We start from the raw sequence: 25,639 nt of genomic DNA, 5'->3' as shown, positions 1-25,639 counted from the left end.
GGCGGGGGTTCCTGGGAAGACAATGCGTTCTCTTCTACTTGCCTGCTGGCCATTACCCAGTGCGGTATGCTCGTAGTGTGTACCTGTGTTCGAGTGGCGTGTCAGGAGATAAAAATGCCACGATCGATTGAACAGTGCAGTGACAGGTGCTGCGACAGGCCATTAAATTTTGTGTTAAGTTAGGGAAATCAAGCAGATTGGCACACGGAGGCTTCGCCAAAACCAAAAAAGGCAAGGATGAAGAAATTAGAGGTAAAGGCGACGCGCATCGTCTTTTTTGATTCCATAGGCATTGTCCACGAGGAAACAAACTGTCAGCAGCTAATTTTACTTGCAAGTCTCTGAAAGGCTCCGAAACCGGGTGCTTCACGTCAGGAAGGTCAGTGGAAAGTGTCGACTCCATCACGACAACGCGCCGTGTCATACCGCTTTCGTTGTTAGCGAGTTCCTGGCCAGGCACAGTGTGGCAACGCTGCCCCAGCTACCATACAGTGGCGATCTGGCACCAGCGGACTTCTTTTTGGTTCTTCGAATAAAGAGAAGCTTAAAGGGGCACCATTTTGGGACGGTAGGTTCTAATGGTTCAAATGGCTCTAAGCACTATGCGATTTAACATCTGAGGTCATCAGTCCCCTAAGACTTAGAACTACTTAAACCTAACTAACCTAAGGACATCACACATATTCATTGTCGAGGCAGGATTCGAGCCTGCGATCGTAGTAGCAGAGCGGTTCCAGACTGAAGCGCCTAGAACCGCTCGGCCACAGAGGCGGGCGGACAGTAGGTGCCATGAAACATACCGCGATGAGACGTCTGAAGGAGGTTCCCGTCTACGTGTTCCAAGAAGCTTATCAGATCTGGAAGAATCGCTGGAAAACGTGTACTGACGCCAAAGAGTGCTATTTTGAAGAACAATAAACATCTGCACTTTTATTTTCAATAAATTGTTCTTTACAGATTTATTCAACACACCCATTTCAGACCTGTGCGAAACATTTTTTTCGCTGACACACTCCACAAAATAATGGAAGGGAAAAAGCTTCTCCCTTAGAACATTTTCGCTGTTCGTGCAGTCAAACTTCGGTACAGGTATGACGTTCTAATTTATTACTTTTTTACCACCGATTATATTCTCAACACAGTTTTCAGATAGTATCCACATGTACCACTGAATCTACCTGCCTAATTACATCACTGTACGACCCATAGTTAAGGAGAGATGATGTCATAAACATTTAGATGCGTGAAAAACTACCTTTTGCTTAAAATGGAACACAAATTACCCAGTCTATTTTCATTCAGTGCTTCATTATGAGAACAGTTGGCAACTGTTGGGCTGGCAGAAGAGCCAACACCGTGTTACTAGAGGAGGCCGAAGTGCACGCGTTTTAGCTCACACAGGTTGGCGTGAAGAGGGAAGAACTATACTGACGTGAGGTCTGGAACATGACAAGGAATGAGAATTCAGACAGCGGACGTAATTAGTTTCATACTTAACTTTAATCCATTAATGATGAACGTCGCTCTTGATGGTACATGATTCACAATATCATCTGTTCAGAATAGTAACTGAATATGGCGCCTTGCTAAGTCGTAGCAAATGACGTAGCTGAAGGCTATGCTAAACTATTGTCTCTGCAAATGAGCGTAAGTAGGCAGTCAACCATCGCTAGCAAATTCGGCTGTACAACTGGGGCGAGTGCTAAGGAGTCTCTCTAGACCTGGCGTGTGGCGGCGCTCGGTCTGCAATCACTGCTAGTGGCGACACGCGGGTCCGACCGATTTAAAGGCTACCACCTAGCAAGTGTGGTGTCTGGCGGTGACACCACAGCAACCTCCAACAAACTTTAAGCATAATTTCAAACGTTTTCTAATTTTTTTCTCGCTTACAAGATTATCGACAAATATTTATCACATTAACTCATTTGTAAAATAATCAGACGTTTGAAGCTGCTGAACATGGGAGCTCGATCCTTTGAAGAATAGGGGGTTTACTGCTATGAGAATATATTGTATATGGCTATCCGACATTAGTCTGGAACCGCGCGACCGCTACGGTCGCAGGTTCGAATCCTACCTCGGGCATGGATGTGTATGATGTCCTTAGGTTAGTTAGGTTTAAGTAGTTCTAAGTCTAGGGGACTGATGACCTCAGATGTTAAGTCCCATAGGGCTTAGAGCCATTTGAACGATTTTTGATAGATTCCGTATTTCCCTTGCAGCTATTGTGAACGGAAGGTTGTCTGTCATTCCTCGGCACTTCACTTGTAGCGCAGTTTTTTAAAAGTGCCTGGAGAGAACCGGTGGCGCGTTGTAACTCTCCGAAGAGTCCATTTAGTGAGCTGTTCGGGTGATTCACGTGTTTGCTGGTTCGCGCTGGAGGCAGCCAGACAGTTCAGTGTGTACTGTAGCGGGCGCCGCCTCCTGTCGGAAGGGGCTGTGACGAACGGCCGTTTAGCGGAATGGCGAGCCCGCCGCGTTTATTGCCCTTCCCTGCTGCCGCCGCTTTTAGCTCCCCTATTCTGGCTTCTTTGTAGATCGCTCTCAGGTCTTTCCTTTCAACAAGCTTTCTATCTGTCACGCGAGGCAGGCAGCACAAACGGTGTGCGTCATGCTGCCGAGCAGGGGCGAATGATTCAAACCGTATTTCTTTGGTGCGATCAGTGTTGCAACGTTATCTGTTAGTAATAGACTGTTGCTGATGTCTGTTTCCTAGGTGTTAAAACCTAGCGGGGTGGTACCGCAGCAAAAGCCATGAATCGAAATCAGTCAGTGCTGCTGTCGTAACGAAAGACCTATGTGTTTCCTTGCGTCACTGCCAACGAACGACTACATAATCTCTATAACAGGGTTCCCCAAATTCTGGTTCGAGGGAAGTGAATAAGTGCTGCGCGAGAAACTATTGATACCATGTCGGTTTCTTTTTTCGACATATTGATGATACTAATTATCTCTTTCAACCATTATTACTATTTCTGGGCTATTAGCTGTGATTTACATCTACATCAACATCTACGTGATTACTCTGCTATTCACAATAAAGTGCCTGGCAGAGGGTTCAATGGACAACCTTCGAGCTGTCTCTCCCGTTCCACTCTCGAACGGCAAGCAGGAAAAACGAGCACTTAAATTTTTCTGTGCGAGCCCTGATTTCTCTTATTTTATCGTGATGATCATTTCTCCCTTGTAGGTGGGTGCCAACAGAGTGTTTTCGCAATCGGAGGAGAGAAGTGGTGATTTAAATTTCATGAGAAGATCGCGTCGCAACGAAAAACGCCTTTGTTTTAATGATTGCCACTCCAATTCACGTATCATGTCTGTGACACTATCTCCCCTATTTCGCGATAATACAAAACGCGTTGCCCTTTATTGCACTTTCTCGATGTCATTCGTGAGTCCCACCTGATGCGGATCCCACACCGCACAGCAATACTCCAGAATAGGGTGGACAAGCGTGTTGTAAGCAGTACAATATTATCTATGTGATCGTTCCAGTTTAGATTATTTGTAATTGTAATCTGGAGTGTTAGTTGAATTTACAATTTAAAATTGAAGTAACCATTGAATAAAACAAGTTTATCTAATATTTTAAAAATTTATTGAACTTTAAAATAAAAAACCAAAAAAGAATCAAAGTACCAAGATTCTCAAAGTGTTCCGTCAGAGGAAAAGTTTGGGAACCCCTGCTCCATTACAATACCTACATTATCTTTCCCTGTTACTGACAAAACCGAGCTTCTTTTGCGTATCTAGTGGCCTTTCTCTATGTGAAACGGTACCCTTAACAGATAAGTGACTAATTTTTTTTTTATACTTGCGTAGGGGCTTCATAAAGTAGATCACACGTGTCTTCTCACACTAAGACCAATGCACAGCAAAAATGGCACAGTGTTCAAAGTTTCCCACACGGATAACAGGTGCATCACACTGCGGGACTTAAATGACGCGACCGGCTGGAGTGGCCGAGCGGTTCTGGGCGCTACAGTCTGGAACCGCGCGACTGCCACGGTCGCAGGTTCGAATCCTGCCTCGGGCATGGATGTGTATGATGTCCTAAGGTTAGTTAGGTTTAAGTAGTTCTAAGTTCTAGGGGACTGATTACCTCAGCAGTTAAGTCCCATAGTGCTCAGAGCCATTTGAACCATTTTTTTTTTAATGACGCGACAACTGGAAATGTCCTCCAAACTTGAAGTACAGGGGAAAGTACGGTTCTTGCGGGCAAAATGTCTAAGTTGCACGCAGATTCGGTATTTGGGTGAAACGCGATGTCTCGTCCAGCTGTAATGAAATGGTACCGTCAATTTGAAGAAGGCTGCGCAGTCGTGGGTGGTGTTGATCGGGAAGGAGGGAACATCTTGCCTCCCTTGCGATTTCCATTTTTTCGGCAAACTGAAAGAAATTCTGGTGGAAGGACAGAGCGAATTTTGAAAGGCTCTGTGATCAAGAAGTGGATTTCTGTCGTTGAGCAATTCAACGGTTGGTGGAACGTTTCGACAGCTCTTTACAGATACTTTGTGAGTATGTTCAAAACTATTGTTCTGTAACGGAATCACTGAAGGGAGATGAGAAGGCTTCTCACAGAGGTGCTGTAATTACTCCTACTGCGGTACTTGTCGAGCACATACGTTAAGGGAAACAGCGTGTGATCACTTGCGACCCCGTTCAAGGGTTGTGAGGTAGCAGCCACCTGTGACCGATATAGAAGCTATTTGTGGGATGTCTGTGGCCGGGCTTCTGCTTTTACGTCGCGTCGACACGCCAGGCCGCCATTTTCAGCGAAGGGTGCGGCGCCGAATGAGACTGCACACCGGGGTCGCTCATATTTTTCAAGTTTGATTCTTTTTTCTTTGTGTCACTTCCTCAGTTTGGTTCAATTACACAAAAAATGAGCTGAGTAGTTTGTGCTCAACAAGAAGAGGGAAACGCCCATAGAAATCTCGAAAACATTGTAAACAAATAGGTGATTAACCAGTAACTTTATTGGTTTCAACTATGTTATTGATATTTCTGCGTTCGATTTAGTAATATACTCTATAACACTGCTATGTACAATATGTATGAAGTAAGTATCATAAAACCACATTTCTTATTAAAAATCATTATTTTTTGATACTCTGTTTTGCGGGCAACGGCCTTGCCCCAGTGGTAACACCGGTTCCCGTCAGATCACCGAAGTTAAGCGCTGTCGGGCTGGGCTAGCACTTGGTTGGGTGACCACGCGGTCTGCCGAGCGCTGTAGGCAAGCGGGTTGCACTCAGCCCTTGTGAGGCAAACTGAGGAGCTACTTGACTGAGAAGTAGCTGCTCTGGACTCGGAAACTGACATACGGCCGGGAGAGCGGTGTGCTGATCACATGCCCCTTTATATTCGTATCCAGTGACACCTGTAGCCTGAGGATGACACGGCGGCCGGTCGGTTCCTTTGGGCCTTCATGGCCTGTTCGACAGGAGTTTATTTTAGTTTTAGTCTGTTTTGTGCCCTGGAAACTTCTGACGATAATGTAAATAATTTATTGTAATCGTATATCAACCTGCCGTCTTTCTTAGCTGGTTTCTTTGAAACCTCCAGTTTAACAACTTGGTATATATATATATATATGTGTGTGTGTGTGTGGTGACTGTTCTTTCAGAGTGTCCGAAAGGACAAATGCCACATATAGGCTATATAATGAAGGCGAGACGGCCAAAGATCTCTTCTGTATGGATGCACACCAGGCTTGAATCTTACGAAAACTGACGAAGTACCGGGAGAAATGAGAATAATGGGCAAGGGGCGCTTCGTTCGTAGTTTGTAGACAGGTTGAGAATTTCAGTCTGGCGGGAGGCGTGCTAGGGTAATCTGTGCAGTTGCGATGGCCGCTGTGTCCGGGTGGCGCAGTGGTCAGCGCATCTGCCTAGCAAGCAGGAGACCCGGGTCCGAATCCCAGTCCGGCACAATTCTCAACCTTAAATCAATACCCACTCGCTGCCAATGCCTATAATTCCTTTGTTTCTATTAATTTGACGTAGATTGTACGGGTGTGGATTTAGTTAGGTGTAAACTGTAGTGCTTTAAGGAAATCTTCATTTTTACGCGACTGCTAAGAATATTGCGGAGACTAATCTTACTGCTGAATAGCTCGCTGGGATAACTGGTCACTTGCTGCTGAAAAATTCTTATTTACTGAGGAGTTTCAGGCACAGCCCATCATCACGTCATCTGCCAAAGGAAAGTGCAGCCATTAACATAGCGTAATCGGCGAGTCACTGAGTAAGTTTAAGAAGGCTATTTTAAAGAATGCTCAAAATGTAGCCACATCAAAAAGAGAAGCCCTCACACGAATTATGGAGTCAAGTGCCAGCCGTCAGCATCAGTACTCAACTGATAGAAAGACGGCGTAACAGAAATACACTATAAGCAAATTAACATATCATAGGCAAGACTGGTGTTATTACATAGCATTAAGTGAATAGAAATGTGTGAAGGGAGAATTATGTACGGTACAAAAAAAATAATAGCAGTAAAAAGTTGTGCACATATAAACTAAAGCAATTAAATCTGTCAGAAAATGCCGGAGATGGGAAAGCAGGTGCTTGAACTTTATCAAGAAGTGCCATATGCTGTAGCGTAACAAAAATGATGCATAAGCAGTGTATGGCCACTAGAAAAACAGATTATTATAACAAGGAGGTTAATGGACCCTGAGTAAGTAGAGCTGTAGCGTAACAAGACGAAATGATGCATAAGCATAAGCAGTGTGTGGCCACTAGAAAAACAGATTATTATAACAAAGAGGTTAATGGGCCCTGAGTAAGTAGAGCATAACAGAGTAAGGAAATGAGACCAGTTATTCCAGCGACCTACGTTATCATTGCAAGCATCCTGCGCGATTTAATGTCGCATCTTATGCAAAGAATCTGTCAATAGGGACTCGTTACTCAACTCATAATTAATATCGTGTAAAACGTACGTATCATTTTCACTTTTTTCCGAATACAAAATTGGAGTTGAGGACGCCATGACGAGAAAAATTCTGGGGGCAGATGCCATAAATGACTTCAGTTTTTATGAAGTCACGCAAGAGATATCAAAATCACCTACGTGGTACTCATGGAATTTCGAAAAAATTGTGAAATACAGTACTTTGGCCATAGAAGCCGCGTATCGGCATACTAGATAGCATGGAGAATACAAATATCCCAAAATACTCTGTCACCTTGTGAGGATACTTCAAGTTCATCACAAAATTTAGACATTTTGAAGCAATAAGTAGCTTCAACCCTCCATCTCACATGTTTAATAGCCTCTCAAGTACGGAAACATTCTCTCGCATATGTTGTTTCGCCGAGAAAGCTGAAAACTAAGCACGTCTCTATAGATGTCTGCAGTTCCGGTACTCGCGCGTTGATTGGTATTTTGAAACACTGCTAATTTACAGCCTTCAAAATGCGAGGGAAAGTCAATAACGCCTCCTTGGCAGATGGCACCCCGCCTACAGCCCGTTTCATGCGAGTATTACCAGAGCATAGAAATTGCCTCCCTTAAACGAACTAAAGAGAGGACTTACTACGACCGCTCTAAAGTGACAGACTAGTGGGCTCGTAAGAAGGAACTGCTCGATTCGCTCGGCTCTTGCTCTACCCGTATTGGGAGCACTGACCCGTCACGTCACCCGATGAGTGTGGCGTATGAAATGAGAATGCATTCCGTTAAAGAGACTGAATTAAACAAGTAGTAGAAGTAGTATTATGCGAAGTTTTTTCTGTGGGTTTTCCGATTTTGAACGCCCAGCGGCACCTTTTCCCATTTTCCTACTCAACCCTAATTTCACTCATCTCATTTTCACACGCAATGGGACAAAACCGGCGGGAATCGCAAGAAAATTATGAAGAATTTAAAAAAGTGCCATAAAGCGATACCGTGCTACACAACTTTAGAATTTAAAAAAAACGAAGAAAAAAACCAAAGAGGCCTTTGTCTTTACTAAGAATTCGTCTGTTTCGATCGATTAATATACAGCGTTGATCGTCTTAGCTGTTAAAATGAATATTTACGGAACATAGATAATGTTGTGGGGAAAGCAAACCAAATACTGTGATTTATCGGCAGAACACTTAGAAAGTGGAACAGATTTGTTAGACTGCTTACACTACGCTTGTACGCCCTTTTCTGGAGTACTGCGGTGTGATGTGGGATCTGCATCAGATAGGATTGACGGAGGACATCGAAAATATTCAAAGAGGCTTAGCTAGTTTCGTATTATCGCGAAACTGGGGAGAATGTGCTATGGATATGATACACAAATTGGGATGACAGTCATTAAAACAAAGGCGTTTTTCGCTGCTGAAGGACCTTCACATTAAATTTCTATATCAACTTTCTCTTCAGACTGCGAAGATATTTTGTTGGCCCCATTTACATAGGGAGAAATGATCATGATATTAAAATTAGAGAAATCAGAGCTCGCAAAGGAAAGATTTAAATCTTCGATTTTCCTGCTCGCTGTTAGAGAGTGGAATTGTAGAGAAGTAGCTTAAACTTGGTTCGAGGAACCGTCTGCCAGGAACTTAATTGTGAAATGCAGAGTAATCATGTAGATGAACCATTAAAACGGTATATTTCAGATTTCATCAAAATTAATTAAAAGAAAGTCGTTACTAAACGATGTATAGTCTTCTTTCGTAGAAATATTAATTGCAGAATTATGTTTACCAGCGCAAATTTCTCAATGAAATTATGGCACTTTCCGCTGATAGTGTATAAAAGAGACGAATAAAAATTTTATTCACTGAAATAATATACGTAGCTTGATTGTCGCCTGATGCCGAAGTTCGTGTTATCGTACGTAGCCGCCGCGCCCAACTGATGGATCACTGCAGCTAAGTAAGACTAACCATAAATTGTTTCGGAGAAGAGCCATTTAATACTGGTGGTAATCACTTGAAACGTCCCCTTAGAAAAATTAATAAATTACTGTGCTGATAAACCTCTTACATTATTTGATTTTCAAACAGCTGAGCAAAACTGAACGTACTGAGACATTACTCTCTTTACTTATTCTGATCAACACTAAACTGACACACAATATTTTTATTGCAACGTCCTGCCAAAATAATATGTCGTAAATGTTCAAGTAATTTGATTAAGGAAATGCGGATGAGTTCTGAGGGGCTGTATGGTTTTGACAGGTACTGATACTTGTGCAACATGTCTTCAAAATATTTCACAAGACTGGAAAATTCAGATTGTTCGGAATGTTTCATCATTATGATGCTATGTTTTACTCGGTCTTGTGTAGCTTGAGACCAATATGCTGAGAGGAAGGCATGATACAATTCTCCTTCACTGTGGCAATCGTGAATGACCGATCGCATTCTTACAGCTGGTTCATTCTCTAAATAGCCACACATAAACTCTAATCTGTGCTCTAATGACCAGTTGGGAGGAAAACAATGAGAGAATTGATGAAGCCACGCTTGTGGATGAATGTCGTTGCCGGAATTCTTAAATGTTTTGAATTTACGTGTAGTAATAAACAGCTTATAGTCAAAATCATCATGTCGGCGAGTCGCATATCGGTCCTTGTTACTTCGTTTCGGCGGTTCCATCTCAAAATTCGGTGTACCTTGCCAATTTCTTTCATAATTTCCGAAGTACCCCGTGTTATTATTTTGTGGCTGTTCCGTATTTCTATGTCCCTCTTCCCGTACTGGAGCGCGAGTGTCCTCTGAAATACGTAATTCTTGTATTACCTGTGTCAGCTGATCTTGTACTTCCCGGATTTCTCTTTGGTGTTGCGTATTAATTTGATTCTGATTTTGTTTGAATTTCCTAATTTGTTCGCACTCTTCTGTGTCAGTAAAGACTACCGGTTTTGTGTCATTCAGACTATCATCTACCTTCGTAGATAAATTATTTAGCTGATCCGAAAGTTCAACTTCTACTTTCCTCCATGTGTCTTTCTGAACCAATTTTCAGAGTATCTACTGTGTCCTTTAAGTTTTCCTGAGTTTTTGCAAGTTGCGTAACCGAATCGGTAGATGCAACTGAGTCAATTTTAGCTTGCAAGGTCTCATGATTTTTATGAACAATAGTTTGCAGTTCTTTTATGACTGCTTCGTGATTCTGTAATGCATTTTCATGCCGCGAAAAAATAGCTTGAAAATGCTCACAAATTTGTGTTTTTACGTCATTACAGACGTTTTGACATTTCGACTCAATGTTATGTAACTCAGTAGTTAAATCTTCACGTGTTTGTTCAAGCGTGGTGTCTAACTTCCGAAGATTTTGTTCCATTGTGTCTAACTATTGAAGCTTTTGCTGTGTTTGTCTCTGATTTTGTTCCATTATGTCTAACTTTTGAAGCTTTTGCTGTGTTTGTCTCTGATTTTGTTCCATTGTGCCTAACTTTTGAAGATTTTGTCCCATTTGTTTCTGATTTTGTTCAAGCGTTGTCTAACTTTTGTAGCCTTTGTCCCATTTGTTGCATTAATTGTAATAACAATGCACTGGTGTCTGAAACATGTTCCTCAGTGCTATTCGGTAGTGTATTTGAACCGGCAATATTCGCGTTTTGAAAAGCGGAAAATGTGTCTTGACTTATATGAGAAAACGGTGAGGCCGCAAAACCTGAATCTACAGTATTTGCGAGATTGTGTCCTGTCATTTCGGATTCCTGAGGCGAGCTGTTGCCGACCGATCGATCGATAATGCTTCCCTGTTCACTGATTGTTTCACTGTCTACACCATTATTTGCAGCCCGCTCCATTTCCCTATGCACAATTACCAAATTACTACTTTGAACATTAGTTAATTCATTACAAGGTAGCGCTGACGCACTGCTTTCGTCTTCACTGTCATTTCTTAGTTTACTTTGGAGCCTAGTATTACGTTTTTCACACGCCATATTGTCACAATGTTTCACACGATAACACAGAAAAGCACAATTTGAAGGGCAAAATAAGAAAACACATTAATATAGCATTGAAAATAATGTCTAGTTAATTGCAAGCGCAGCTACGAAATACTTGGTGCAAATCTACATGCATGCCACAACTGTTTTACTGTACAACAATGAAAAACTACAACTACAAATGAAATTCTCTCTATAATTACGCGCTAGCAATAAACAATAGCTACACTAATTACACAAACTACAAGAAAAAATCAGAAGATTCCAGTGAGGTATCCTCAGCTAAGGGTCGACATATGAAACGTCCCCTTTGAAAAATTGTACAAGACTGTGCTTAAACTAGCACACAATATTTTTAGCGCAACGCAATCTTACTTTCAAAAATCCCTACAAAAGAATGGTCCTGACTAACATTAACCTATACGTTTCACAAATCACTTACCTCACAAAAATCTTCATTACTCGAACTACTGCAATACAGCGAGCGCCACTACTGCCAGCTAAATAAAAGATTCGAACTACTGAAGGCACTAACTACTGATAGGCATAGTTAGCAAATGAAAGATTTTGATAGAGAACAAGCAATGTATTAACCTTAATAGTGTTCAAAAGTCATTATATATATATATATAATCAGTCCATGATATCCAATATTACAAATGTACTCTTTCTGATGGACACACGTCTAGATCGTCCGCTCTCAAAATTCCGCCATCTCTCTCCCCACATCCACCACTGCTGGCGGCTCACCTCCAACTGCGCAACGCTACGCGTTGTTAACAGCCAACAGCCCAACACTACAACAGCGAATATTACACCAATGCCTCCCAGCCACAGACTGCACACAGCACAGCCAGTGATTTTCATACAGTGCGCTACGTGGCGTTACCAATATAAAAACCTAAACAGCCTACTTACACTCTTACTACACTCTTCGCAACATCATGCTGGACCGACATTTAATTTGGAAGACGAAAGATGTCTCATCTAGGGAAGATGCACCACTTAACTATAGCAGTGGTTCTGTTTTTATTTCTTCCAGAGCGTTGAAAGAAAAATGAACATCAGAAATTGGATACGTAAGACAGAAAACTGCTGCATAAAGATTCATGAAGAAGGAGGTATCGCACAACGAACTGATTTCGGGGCAGGTGGAACAGCAGCAGAGATGCGAAAGCACGCGTATCGAGTCGTGAACCGAGGACGTAGCAATGTGTCGGCGGGTGAAGTGGGGCAGCAGATGCTCGATGCGCCCACAGCCCTGGGAACTGTGACGTCTCGTTTTGTCTCGGCTCGACGGTGATGGTTGTCCCACTCGAGATGACGTGGAATGGCGTCCGTCGATCATAACAACTCCAATCTGGAACTATCGCGGTTTGGCTACTTTTCAGATACTGTCTCTCAAAACTGATATCAACGTCTCGATGGAGCAGCACGCCGGAGTGTGTGCGCCGCACTTGTTTGTAATTAAAGCAATGGTGTTCCATGTCTGTCGATCTTCTCCACTTATAAATATAGCGACTGCACCACTCGATAATGCGATGACTCCCTTGATCTGAAATGATAACCAAAGTCCTTTGGGTGTTCGCGACAGACTTTCCAGTTTACGCGAATTTGCTGACTGTAGTTCTTATGCCCGGTTTGAGAATGGGTGTTCAAACGTTGAAAATATAATGCCTTGAATCATCAATCCATCACCCAAGACGATGTCACATCATGATTTTTGCGAGGATATTGAATTGTTAATTATTATTCCGCCGCCGGCCGGTGTGGCCGTGCGGTTAAAGGCGCTTCAGTCTGGAACCGCGTGACCGCTACGGTCGCAGGTTCGAATCCTGCCTCGGGCATGGATGTGTGTGATGTCCTTACGTTAGTTAGGTTTAATTAGTTTTAAGTTCTAGGCGACTGATGACCTCAGAAATTGAGACGCATAGTGCTCAGAGCCATATTATTCCGCCGTAAAGGAGTCGCTACGTTGCGTATTCAACAACTACACGACGTAATTGCAGAGATAACATACCCTTGAGGAATGTTCAGAATTCGACGTATTTCGGTGTGACTTATTGCTATTCACAGTTAAATTGTCACTAAATCACTTTTCACTTTTATATTATCCGAAGAATCAGTTAATTCCAGAAATACACTTTAAATATCCATTAAATAATATAGGCGACACGAAGAATTAAAGTTTAATTAGAGCTTATTGTTCTTCGTAGTTATTTGTCCCTACACTGAACACACACACCGGTTTTTCATTCAGGGAATTGCGTCTGTTAGCATCTGCAATTCTGACTTTGACGATAGTTTCCGACAACACGGCGCAACTGTAAGTTATTAGTGATCTGTTGCCTACTCAAGTCTAATAATTGAGTTTATGTCGGCGATCAGTCTCTTTCTGTCTCCTTTGACTATTAACTATTACGAAGGCTAAGTTCCATCACAAATCAGCAATCACACTAGTTATTTTTCTGTCAGATATATCAACTACAACGTTATCTGTCTAAACGGTAAAGATGATTTTACTTCAGTCCGACTTCTGACTAATACTTCCAGACGTAAAACTTTTAAACGTCAGATCGGGTTTTAAAACGATCTAGTAGCGCTTAACATGCGTACACTATTGCAAGAGTACATGAGAGAAGTGAAGTTAACATCTCCATTGCCGAGTTCCATTGTAGTCACAGCAAACTTACAGCTCGATGCGGCGACAATTCTCTTGTAGAATAAATGTTACGTTTGGTCAATTTATGGTCTGGGTTTTAAACTTCGTAATTAATAATTTTTTGAATTCTTTTTAAGGTTCCTGTTTCGTATCATATGGTATTCTTTCATTCAGTCCTTTCTTTATGATAAGCATTAGTATTTACATAACATTCTTGTTAATCAAACTGTTAAGAGTGTCATCACTGTTAGGATGATTGATTTTTCTATTTCTTTTTGCAAAAAAACGGTGTTCATTATGTGTTCTATAATTGGGGTGTTACAGCACTGACCGTGGACAGAGCAGTGGGTAGGATCGGAAGGGGGAGGGAGGAAAAGAGAAAAGCGACGCGCCATCTCCTGAGCAGTCAATTCGTCAGCGCATTTGACAGTGGTAACAGTGTCAGTTGACGAAATATTGTGCTCGTTAGACACGAATATCCGGCAGTTCATCCGTGACTATAAGGGGCGATCAAAAAGTTTTCGTTCGGAGGCCGTACAGTACAGAATCGGCTTGCCAATCAGGCAAAATCGCCGTGAGCATTGAGGCAATCAGCCCACCGACTCACCGGGTTAAACATAACCATCTGGTGAAACATCATGTCCTGCTGCGTGAAGAAGTCTGGAACTGCCTGCTGCACATCCTCGTCCGACAGCGATCGTCGGCCCTTCAAGGCATTTTTTAAGCGACCGGAGGCGTGATAATTGCTTGAGAAAAATCGAGACATAGGGCGGGTACTCAAGTGCCTCGCACTTGAGATGGCTTACCTTCTGCGTTACGACACTTGCGATACGGGGACGTGCGTTGTCATGAAGCACAGGCACCACTTGGCGCACCATTCCAGGACGATTTTTCAGACAAACAAGCTGTTGCATACACATTAATCATCATCCGATGGATGTCTACCGGTGTTTGTCCCTCGGCAGCAAAGAAAAGAATAATATCGCGTTGGTGGTGTTTGGACGCGTTTGGTAATAACATCGCCATAGTTCATGTTTCCGCATTTACCGCACGCACGTCAGGAAGACACGAGCGCTACACTAATCCCTTGCCTAAATGTCGGTGTTTGTATACACATATCAGAGTCGGTGCTGCAGCAACGTCCTCAAACGGAAAATTATTGATCGCCCTTTATATATAACCACGAATGACGCCAGGAAATGAAGGAATAATCACAAACATTGATTTTCTTTTAAGACTTTTATCATTTGCTTCAGAATGTCTTGACATTTGCTTCAGAATAGTGTGTAATCTGGAGACATCTCTATTGATTACGCTACTATTACTTGTACTCTCAGAAATTACATGCTTTTATTCCTGTCGCCAATTGTTGCTTTCTTTATGTTATGTTAATAAACAGAGATTAAAAACAGCTTCTCATACAGGTGAAGTATTTGAATGGTTGTATCTTTTCTTCTTTCACCTCACCTCTTTTGTACAATATGAAATGGGTGAGGTACCACTTCTACAAATGTAGTTAATTCTACTATAAGTTTCTCTCTTTTGAACATCTTTGGAACGCGGATAGAAAGCTAAATACTAGTTCAATTACGGAAAAAATCAAGTGGTTTATTATTTTAAATGCATGATTAATTCGTATTAAAGCAAAACTGTATACTGTTCCAGAAATCAACTGAAGACGACATAAAACGTTATATGTGTCTCAGTTAATAAGTACTTTCACTGTAACACGAAAAAAGGGTTTTGTATATGAGCGAGCAGTTGATTCCATCCTTAAGGTACGTAGCGTGATGCCCATTCATTTCTTGTTTATGGCATCTCCGAACAGCACTTGGTCGTTTTTATAATCTATTGTCTACTTTTGTATTCTGCAAGCCAATTTGCGGTGTGTGGCGGAGAGTACTTCTGTTACAACTGCGTTCCCTCATCCCTGTTCCATTCAAGAATGGATTAGATAACTGTGGCGACCCGCATATGATGCGGTGCAGACGACGTGACATTCGACATAGTTCTTCAGTGAATACTCAGTCCGCTGTGTTTATTGTCGGTCCCCAGTTTGCTTACAATTCGACGCGGCGAACACACACCTCCATGCACAGATCCGGGTGTGTTCAGCCTGTGACGCGGCAAGCTTAACTGTCATGTTTGTTATTGTTGCTGTGCGTTCCGTTCAGAAGTCTGCATTCCGTGCGTCAGTGTAAGCGTTATGTGGCCGTGCGCTCGCTTCCATTAGAGCTGTTACGTTTGACAAAAGAATAGGGGTTTCAGAATTTGTGGCGAGGGACGTGTGTTAGCGATCTATGTCAATAGGGCCTTATTTGCAATGTCTGTCGCTTATTCTGTACGTGCTCATTCTGTGCTGTTTACTTTTTGTGCGTCGAAGTAGCGCTTTAATCTGATGTGTGTGCCACTGCTGTTCGTAACTGCTCGCATTTGTGTATAAATATGTTGAGTGGGAAAGCAGATAAACTAAAGTAGGAGCCCTATTGTAGTTTCAAATAGATATCCTCGTGGAGTCATTTTAGTGGGAAAGACCAGTTTTGATTATGTAGACTGCCAGGGCAGGCTGAGGAAACAAAGGGCCGACATGGTGAGTTTAGCGTTCTGGATCCTTTCTCTGGAGGGCTCAGGCGTAGGGATACAACTGGAGGGCGATACGCGTAATTCCGCAAAGGACGAGGCAACCATTTGTTTCCTAATAGTGTTATTTTTTCTCCTTATCTCGGCATCGTCGTCATGGAGAGCAACATTATTCTCGGGCTGCCAAAGATCGCTTTCACGTGTAGAAAACTTTGATCACATTTGTTCAAAACTACAGAATAGAAAAGAACTTGAAGGTGCCAAGGAACCAGGGAGTCTATACAGGGTGGTCCATTGATCTTGACCGGGCCAAATACTCACTAAATAAGCGTCAAACGAACAAAATACAAAGAACGAAACTTGTCTAGCATGAAGGGGGAAACCAGATGGCGCTATGGTTGGCCCGCTAGATGGCGCTGCCATAGGTCAAACGGATATCAACTGCGTTTTTTTAAATAGGAACCCCCATTTTTATTATATATTCGTGCAGTACGTAAAGAAATATGAATGTTTTAGTTGGACCACTTTTTTCGCTTTCTGATAAATGGCGCTGTAACAGTCACAAACGCATAAGTACGTGGCATCACGTAACATTCCGCCAGTGCGGACGGTATTTGCTTCGTGATACATTAACCGTGTTAAAATGGACCGTTTACCAATTGCGGAAAAGGTCGGTATTGTATTTATGTATGGCTATTGTGATCAAAATGCCCAACGGGTGTGTGCTATGTATGCTGCTCGGTATCCTGGACGACATCATCCAAGTGTCCGGACCGTTCGCCGGATAGTTACGTTATTTAAGGAAACAGGAAGTGTTCAGCCATATGTGAGACGTCAACCACGACCTGCAACAAATCAAATGATGATGCCCAAGTAGGTGTTTTAGCTGCTGTCGCGGCTAATCCGCACATCAGTAGCAGACAAATTGCGCGAGACTCGGGAATCTCAAGAACGTCGGTGTTGAGAATCCTACATCAACATCGATTCCACCGGTACCATATTTCTATGCACCAGGAATTGCATGGCGACGACTTTGAACGTTGTGTACAGTTCTGCCACTGGGCACAAGAGAAATTACGGGACGATGACAGATTTTTTGCACGCGTTCTATTTAGCGACGAAGCATCATTCACCAACAACGGTAACGTAAACCGGCATAATATGTACTACTGGACAACGGAAAATCCACGATGGCTGAGACAGGTGGAACATCAGCGACCTTGGCGGGTTAATGTATGGTACGGCATTACGGGAGGTAGGATAATTGGTCCCCATTTTATCGATGGCAATCTAAATGGTGCAATGTATGCTGATTTCCTACGTAATGTTCTACCGATGTCACTACAAGATGTTTCACTGCATTATAGATTGGCGATGTACTTCCAACATGATGGATGTCCGGCACATAGCTCGCGTGCGGTTGAAGCGGTATTGAATAACATATTTCATGATAGGTGGATTGGTCGTCGAAGCACCGTACCATGGCCCGCACGTTCACCGGATCTGACGTCCCCGGATTTCTTTCTGTGGGGAAAGTTGAAGGATATTTGCTATCGTGATCCACCGACAACGCCTGACAACATGCGTCAGCGCATGGTCAATGCATGTGCGAACATTACGGAACGCGAAGTACTCGCTGTATTGCCAAATTCACTGTGGTTGACGGACATCATATTGAGCATTTATTTCATTTATGTGGTATTTACAGGTAATCACGCTGTAACAGCATGCGTTCTCAGAAATGATAATTTCACAAAGGTACATGTATCACAACTGAAATAAAATGTTCAAATTTGAAAAACCTACCTGTTCCCAACTGTTCGTCTAAAATTGTGAGCCATATGTTTGTGACTATTACAGCGCCATCTATCACAAAGCGAAAAAAGTGGTGCAACTAAAACATTCATATTTCTTTACGTACCACACGAATATGTAATAAACATGGGGGTTCCTATTTAAAAAAATAAGGCAGTTGATATCCATTTCACCTGTGGCAGCGCCATCTAGCGGGCCAACCATAGCGCCATCTGGTTTCCCTCTTCAAGATAGACAAGTTTCGTTCTTTGTAGTTTTTTCGTTTGACGCTTGTTTCGTGAGATATTTGGCCCGGTCACTATCAATGGACCATCCTCTATAGAGCATTTCAAAGTCTTTGTATCTATCGTCTGGGAGTGATGGAACACAATCTGAGATATCAAGGGATGACCAATTTAGAATTGGAGGGAAGTGTAAAAATATTGAAGACCAAGAGGTGAATAGAACAAGCAGATTCAGAAGGATGTAGATGTAGGTTGCAGTAGTTATTCGAAGACGAATAGCTTGCACAGGACAGAGTGGCATGGAGAGCTGCAGTAGATCAGTCTGGGGACTGAAGACGACGACGACAAATACATCAACAACAACAACGACGACGACGACGACGACGACGACGACGACGACGACGACAACAATAACAACAAAAACGACAACATGACCGAGAGGCGGAATGAGTAGGCACCTTGTGTAGTGAGGATTCTGCGTGTGTTGTCTGCAATCTAGTCATCTGCTCTGTATAACCCCCCTGCGGGTCCGGGGTAAGAATAGGCCAGAGGTATTCCTGCCTGTCGTACGAGGCGACTAAAAGGAGTTTCAACCGTTTCGGCCTTCCATGTGATGGTCCCCCTTGGGGTTTCACCTCCATTTTTCAAAATTCTACAGAAGTACGAGCCTTTTGGGGAAGGACACCTTACGTGGTGTACCACTGGTCCTAAGTGCACTAAGACCTTGGCACTCAGCATTGCACCGGCGTTGTAACCATACCCACTATTCCTCAAATTGGGCCTAAACGCCTGATGGGTTGTCCAAGTTACGCCCATAGTGCATCTCCATCTGCACCAGCGATCATGATGGACTTTCCATGGCACCAGAAATCCAGCACGGTAGCCAGCCCGTTGTGGTGGGGTCGTCATGTACCCTCTAGATTGTAGCCCCCTGACAACACAGGGATCGTACTGCTGATACCTGAGCTGCACCCTCCCCACGTCGGCCAAGGAGTAGATGCCCATCTCCTTGTGGCATCAGGACTCCCGGCAATGGTCATCCTGCCAGGTGGCCCTTGCTGCAGCTGGGTGGCGCCCGTGGGGAGAGCCCCTGGTCGGAGTGGGTGGTATCGGGGCGGACGTTTCGCAGATGAAACGTCACCACGTATCAGGTCGCTCTGCGGCCGAGTCTTTCAAAAGAAAAGGTACCGTTTCTAGTTCTGGTTCTCCTGCCCTTTCCCCCTTGGCCACTCCATGGGAGGAGGGACAGGCCCGCCGGCTTGGGGCGAAGTACTTCCCCCGCTATTTGGTCTGTTCTCGAACCGATGGGGGGACATTCGCCACCTCCAAGCCCATGTTCTTTGTTCAGCACATTGAGGACATCTTCGGGGAAATTGAGGCTCTCAGCAAGATGCGTTCAGGGTCCGTTCTTATCAAGACCACCTCTGCCACACAGTCGGCGGCGCTCCAGGCGTGCGACCGCCTAGGGGACATCCCAGTCTCCATTGTCCCACACCTGGCACTAAACAGGACGCAGGGGGTTATTTTTCATCGTGACCTCCTGCTACAATCTGATGAGGAGCTCAGAGCCAACCTGGAGCGCCGAGGCGTGCATTTCGTCCGGCGAGTCCAGCGCGGCCCCAAAGACCGTCGCATCGACACCGGGGCCTTTATCCTCGCCTTCGGGGGGACGTTCTCCCGGAGAAGGTAAAGGTGATGTGCTACCAGTGTGACGTGCGACCCTACGTCCCGCCTCCTATGCGCTGTTTTAGGTGTTTGCACTTTGGGCACATGTCGTCACGGTGTGAGGCTGAGCCCCTTTGCGGCGATTGTGGACGTCCTCTTCGTGAGGAACATACATGCACCCCACCACCTTGGTGCGTTAATTGTCCTGGCGTCCACTCGCCTAGATCTTCAGACTGCCCCGCATATCAGAAGGAGAAGAAGATACAAGAAATCAAAACTTTGGATCGGCTCTCTTATTCTGAGACCAGGAAGAAGTATGACCGCCTCCATCCCGTGCCATTGACCACTTCGTTTGCCTCAGTTGTGTCCACTCCTTCTGCGGTATCCTCACCCCTATCCTGTCCCCCCTCCGCCTCCTCCACCCATCAGGGGGCTCTGCCTCCACCTCCCAAATCCCTCCCTTCCAAATCCTCCTCCCCCGTGGCCCCCACCCCCTCTGCCCCAGGGGCCACCCTTCCTCCTCCTTCTCCCCCCACGCCACCTGAGAAGCGATCCTCTTCTCAGGCGTCCATCGGGGAAACGTTCCGGACCCCAGCTTCTGAGGTCCGGCGTTCCAAAACGGACCCCGCGCGTGAGGACCTTCTTCGGGTCCAGCCCACCATCCCTGTGCCTCCTCGGCCTTCCAAGAAGGCCTCCAAGAAGAAGTCTCAACCCCCCTCTCCACCCCGTCGTGTTTCGTCTGACGCTCCATCCGTGAGTCGCCGCTCCCGGCCGTCCTCAGTTTCGCCGGGACGCTCTGCTGCCAGGCGCTCAGCTGGCCTTTCGTCGGCAAATGATGCTGCCCCTCCTACACAACCAGGGACAGCGGCCGCAGCTGGCGACGAGTCGATGGAACCGGATCCGCCTCCCGTCGGTTGTAGCGTTGTTCCCTCGCAACCTGGCCCTCCGCGGCCGTCGAGGTGACCAGCTCTTCCCCCGTCTCGTTCCCCCGACTTTTTGACTAGCGATGGCGTTGTTTCATTGGAACATAAGAGGTATTCGATCTCATCGGGAGGAATTACAACTGCTCCTCCGCCTGCACTGTCCGCTCGTCCTTGGACTCCAGGAAACCAAGTTGCGCCCGACTGACCGTATTGCCTTTACCCACTATACCTCGGAGCGGTATGACCTCACCCCTGTGGACGGTATCCCAGCTCATGGTGGGGTCCTGTTGCTCGTTCGGGACGATGTCTAGTACCATCCCATCCCATGGACCACCCCACTCCAAGCAATAGCTGTCCGCATTACTCTTTCTGCTTTTACTTTTTCAGTTTGTACCATCTACACTCCACCGTCGTCTGCTGTTAGTCGGGCTGACATGATGCACCTGATCGTTCAGCTTCCCCCGCCGTTTTTATTGTTTGACGACTTCAATGCCCATCATCCCCTTTGGGGCCCTCCTGCATCCTGTCCAAGAGGCTCACTCTTGGCAGATGTCTTCAACCATCTCAATCTTGTCTGCCTCAATACCGGCACCCCGACTTTCCTCTCGGACTCTACTCATACCTACTCCCACTTGGACCTCTCGATCTGTTCTACCACTCTTGCCCGTCAGTTCGAGTGGTATGTCCTTTCTGACACCTATTCGAGCGACCACTTCCCCTGTGTCGTTCGTCTCCTGCACCACACCCCATCCCCACGTCCTTCGAGCTGGAACATACTGAAAGCTGACTGGGGACTTTACTCATCCCTGGCGACCTTTCCGGACCACGATTTTCCCAGTTGTGACAGTCAGGTCGAATACCTCACGGCTGTTATCATCAATGCTGCCGAACGTTCCATTCCTCGTACTACTTCTTCTTCACGTCGCGTTTCCGTCCCCTGGTGGAACGAGGCTTGTAGGGACGCTATCCGTGCTCGACGACGTGCTTTACGCACCTTTCGCCGCCATCCTACGTTGGCGAATTGTATTGAATACAAACGACTCCGAGCGCAATGCCGTAGAGTCATCAAAGACAGAAAAAAAGCTTGTTGGGCCTCTTTCACCAGCTCCTTTAACAGTTTTACTCCCTCTTCCGTCGTTTGGGGTAGCCTGCGCCGGCTGTCGGGCATTAAGGCCCACTCCTCGGTACCTGGCCTGACCTCAGGTAATGCGGTCCTTGTTGATCCTGTGGCTGTCTCCAACGCCTTTGGCCGCTTTTTCGCGGAGGTTTCAAGCTCCGCCCATTACCATCCTGCCTTCCTTCCCAGGAAAGAGGCAGAAGAGGCTCGGCGACCTTCCTTCCACTCGCTGAATCTGGAAACTTAAATGCCCCCTTTACTATGCGGGAACTCGTACGTGCGCTTGCACTGTCCCGGTCCTCTGCTCCGGGGCCAGATGCCATTCACGTTCAGATGCTGGCACACCTTTCTCCGGCGGGGAAAAGCTTCCTTCTTCGTACCTACAATCGCGTCTGGACCGAAGGTCAAGTCCCCATGCGTTGGCGTGACGCCGTTGTTGTTCCTATACCCAAACCCGGGAAGGATAGACACCTTCCTTCTAGTTACCGCCCCATTTCTCTTACAAGCTGTGTCTGTAAGGTGATGGAGCGCATGGTTAATGCTCGGTTAGTCTGGATTCTTGAATCTCGACGGCTACTTACTAATGTCCAATGCGGCTTTCGTCGCCGCCGCTCCGCTGTTGACCACCTTGTGACCTTGTCGACATTCATCATGAACAACTTTTTGCGAAGGCGCCAAACGGTAGCTGTGTTCTTCGACTTGGAGAAGGCTTATGATACCTGTTGGAGAGGAGGTATCCTCCGCACTATGCACAGGTGGGGCCTACGCGGTCGCCTGCCCCTTTTTATTGATTCCTTTTTAACGGATCGAAAGTTTAGGGTACGTGTGGGTTCCGTATTGTCCGACGTCTTCCTCCAGGAGAACGGAGTGCTCAGGGCTCCGTCTTGAGCGTAGCCCTTTTTGCCATCGCGATCAATCCAATTATGGATTGCATTCCACCTAATGTCTCAGGCTCTCTCTTTGTCGATGACTTCGCGATCTACTGCAGTGCCCAGAGAACATGCCTCCTGGAGCGCTGCCTTCAGCGTTGTCTAGACAGCCTCTACTCATGAAGCGTGGCAAATGGCTTCCGGTTCTCTGAAGAAAAGACGGTTTGTATCAACTTTTGGCGATATAAAGCGTTCCTTCCACCATCCTTACATCTCGGTCCCGTTGTTCTCCCATTCGTGGACACAACTAAGTTTCTAGGGCTCACGTTGGACAGGAAACTGTGTTGGTCTCCACACGTCTCTTATTTGGCGGCCCGTTGTACACGTTCCCTTAATGTCCTCAGAGTTCTTAGCGGTTCATCTTGGGGAGCGGATCGCACTGTCCTGCTTCGCTTGTATCGGTCCATAGTCCGATCGAAGCTGGATTATGGGAGCTTCGTCTACTCGTCTGCTCGGCCGTCCCTCTTACGCCGGCTCAACTCCATCCACCATCGGGGGATACGTCTTGCGACCGGAGCCTTCTACACTAGTCCTGTCGAGAGTCTTTATGCTGAAGCTGCCGAGTTACCGTTGACCTACCGGCGCGACGTACTGCTATGTCGGTATGCCTGCCGGCTGTCATCTATGCCCGACCACCCCTCTTACAAGTCCTTCTTCGCCGATTCTCTCGACCGTCAGTACGGGTTGTATGTGTCTGCCCTGCTGCCCCCCGGAGTCCGCTTCCGTCGCCTGCTTCGACAATTGGATTTTGCCCTCCCTACCACCTTCAGAGAGGGTGAGAGCCCGACACCACCTTGGCTCCAGGCTCCGGTTCATATTTATCTCGACCTCAGCTCACTCCCGAAGGAGGGTACTCCGGCTGCAGTGTATTGCTCACGGTTTGTCGAACTTCGTGCTCGACTTGCCGGTCACGCCTTTATTTACACTGATGGCTCCAAAACTGACGATGGTGTCGGCTGTGCCTTTGTCGTCGGGGCCGCCACCTTTAAATACCGGCTCCTCGACCAATGTTCCAGCTTTACGGCCGAGCTTTTTGCTCTCCATCAGGCCGTTCAGTATGCCCGCCGCCACCGCCATTCATCGTATGTGCTCTGCTCTGACTCACTCAGTGCTCTTCAGAGCCTTGGAGCTCCCTATCCGGTCCATCCCTTGATTCAACGGATACAGCAGTCCCTCCATTCTTTCGCTGATAATGGTGGTTCTGTCAGCTTTCTGTGGGTTCCCGGACATGTAGGAGTGCCTGGGAATGAGGCTGCGGATGCTGCAGCCAAGGTTGCAGTCCTCCTGCCTCGGCCAGCCTCCCATTGTGTCCCGTCATCAGACGTTCGTGGGGATGTATGTAAGAGGCTTGTGTCGTTGTGGTGGGATGCTTGGATGTTTTAGCTGATGACGCTCGAGCAGCTGCTCGTATTCTGCGTTTTATAACTTTAACTGGCTTGTCCAAAGACATTTAATCTTTTTACTTATTTTGTCTGCATCTTTGTCAGGTCCTTCTGGTGTCCCCTCCATCCCCTTGAGTTTTACCAGATTCCATGTGCTCTAACAACAGTGACTGGGCGCTAATGACCTCAGCAGTTGAGCGCCCTTAAACCCAACAAAAAAAAAAAAAAAAAAAAAAAAAAAAAAAATGCTCTGTAAAAGGGGATAGGCTGAATTCCTGATTCACCTCTAAAATTTCTTTATTCGCTTAGAGACTCTCAATCTTAAGGTTTTCCAGTTGAAATTTACTCTATCAGCTTGCTGGGGTAGGTAGTGTGCAGCACATCCGATTAGTAGACGGTGCTAATTCGGTGAAATCTCGTCGTCTTAGGACCAGTGAATATTAGACGTTGCTGGGAAGCGTCACCGAACATTTTGTCTCTAACAAAAGTCGTTCCCTATGACGTGATCTATTACACCTAGACTTTTGATGCAAAGACTTTGAAACACTCTGCATGAGCCCCCACCCCGACAGACAGGGGAGAACTATCTTAAGGGTCGCCGAAAGGCGTCGCCAGTACCTGCCGTCCAACGCTTTTCCACCTACGTACGGTGCGAGCACAGCAAACATCTTGAGCCACGGACTTCACTAATTAAGAATGAGACCTTGCTTCTGCGCTAGTTTTCTTCCTGACAGCCGAGAACAGCCCCGAATGGCATGTGAAATGGATATACTCTAGCCAAGCCCGCATTTTCTTTATTTTCTGATGAAACTGCAGACTGATATCCTTAACGTCGATTTGCTGCAGAATCCATGAACATATTCTCAGTTCCAATATAATAAATCTTCTTGAGACCGAGAAGCTTATGCCCACGAATCAGCATGGTTTTAGAAAGCGTCACTTGTGCGAAACTCAACTTGCCCTTTTCTCACATGATATACTGCGAACTATGTATGAAGGGCAACAGGCAGGTTCCATATTTTTAGAATTCCGGAAAACAATTCACAGGGCGCCCCAGTGCAACCTGTTAACGAAGGTACGAGTCTGTGGAATAGGTTCACAGATATGTGAGTGGCCTCGAAGACTTATTAAGTAACAGAATCCAGTATGTTATCCTGGACGGCGTGTGTTCATCACAGACAAGGGTTCCGTCAGGTGTGCCACAGTGAGAGGACCGCTGGTATTCTCTACATACATAAATAATTTGGTGGACAGGGTGTGCAGCAGTCTGTGGTTGTTTGCTGATGTTGCTGTGGTGGACGGTAGGATGTCGAAGCTGAGTGACTGTAGGAGGCTACAAGAAGACTTAGACAGTATTTCTAGTTGCTTTGATGGATTTCAGCTGGCTCTAAGTGCATAAAAATGTGAATAAATGTGAATAAATATGAAGAACAAACCGGTAATGTTCGGAG

General features: G+C 45.6%; 1 protein-coding gene, 1 non-coding gene and 1 pseudogene across 2 annotated transcripts in view; all 3 read left to right on the top strand.

Moving 5' to 3' along the window:
- The window catches only part of LOC126175567 (serine/threonine-protein phosphatase PP1-alpha-like), a 624,274-nt gene that overhangs the window by 69,839 nt on the left and 528,796 nt on the right, over positions 1-25,639 (top strand). The gene's annotated exons all lie outside the window — the stretch shown is intronic.
- LOC126177473 (5S ribosomal RNA) lies at positions 5,125-5,242 on the top strand (annotated as a pseudogene).
- On the top strand, positions 5,863-5,935 carry Trnaa-agc (transfer RNA alanine (anticodon AGC)). Its single transcript has one exon. It is a non-coding gene; the product is annotated as a tRNA-Ala (tRNA).

The sequence above is a fragment of the Schistocerca cancellata genome, chromosome 3 (genome assembly GCF_023864275.1).
Source record: "Schistocerca cancellata isolate TAMUIC-IGC-003103 chromosome 3, iqSchCanc2.1, whole genome shotgun sequence".
Lineage (NCBI taxonomy): Eukaryota > Metazoa > Arthropoda > Insecta > Orthoptera > Acrididae > Schistocerca > Schistocerca cancellata.
This window is presented reverse-complemented; position numbering and strand designations above follow the sequence as displayed.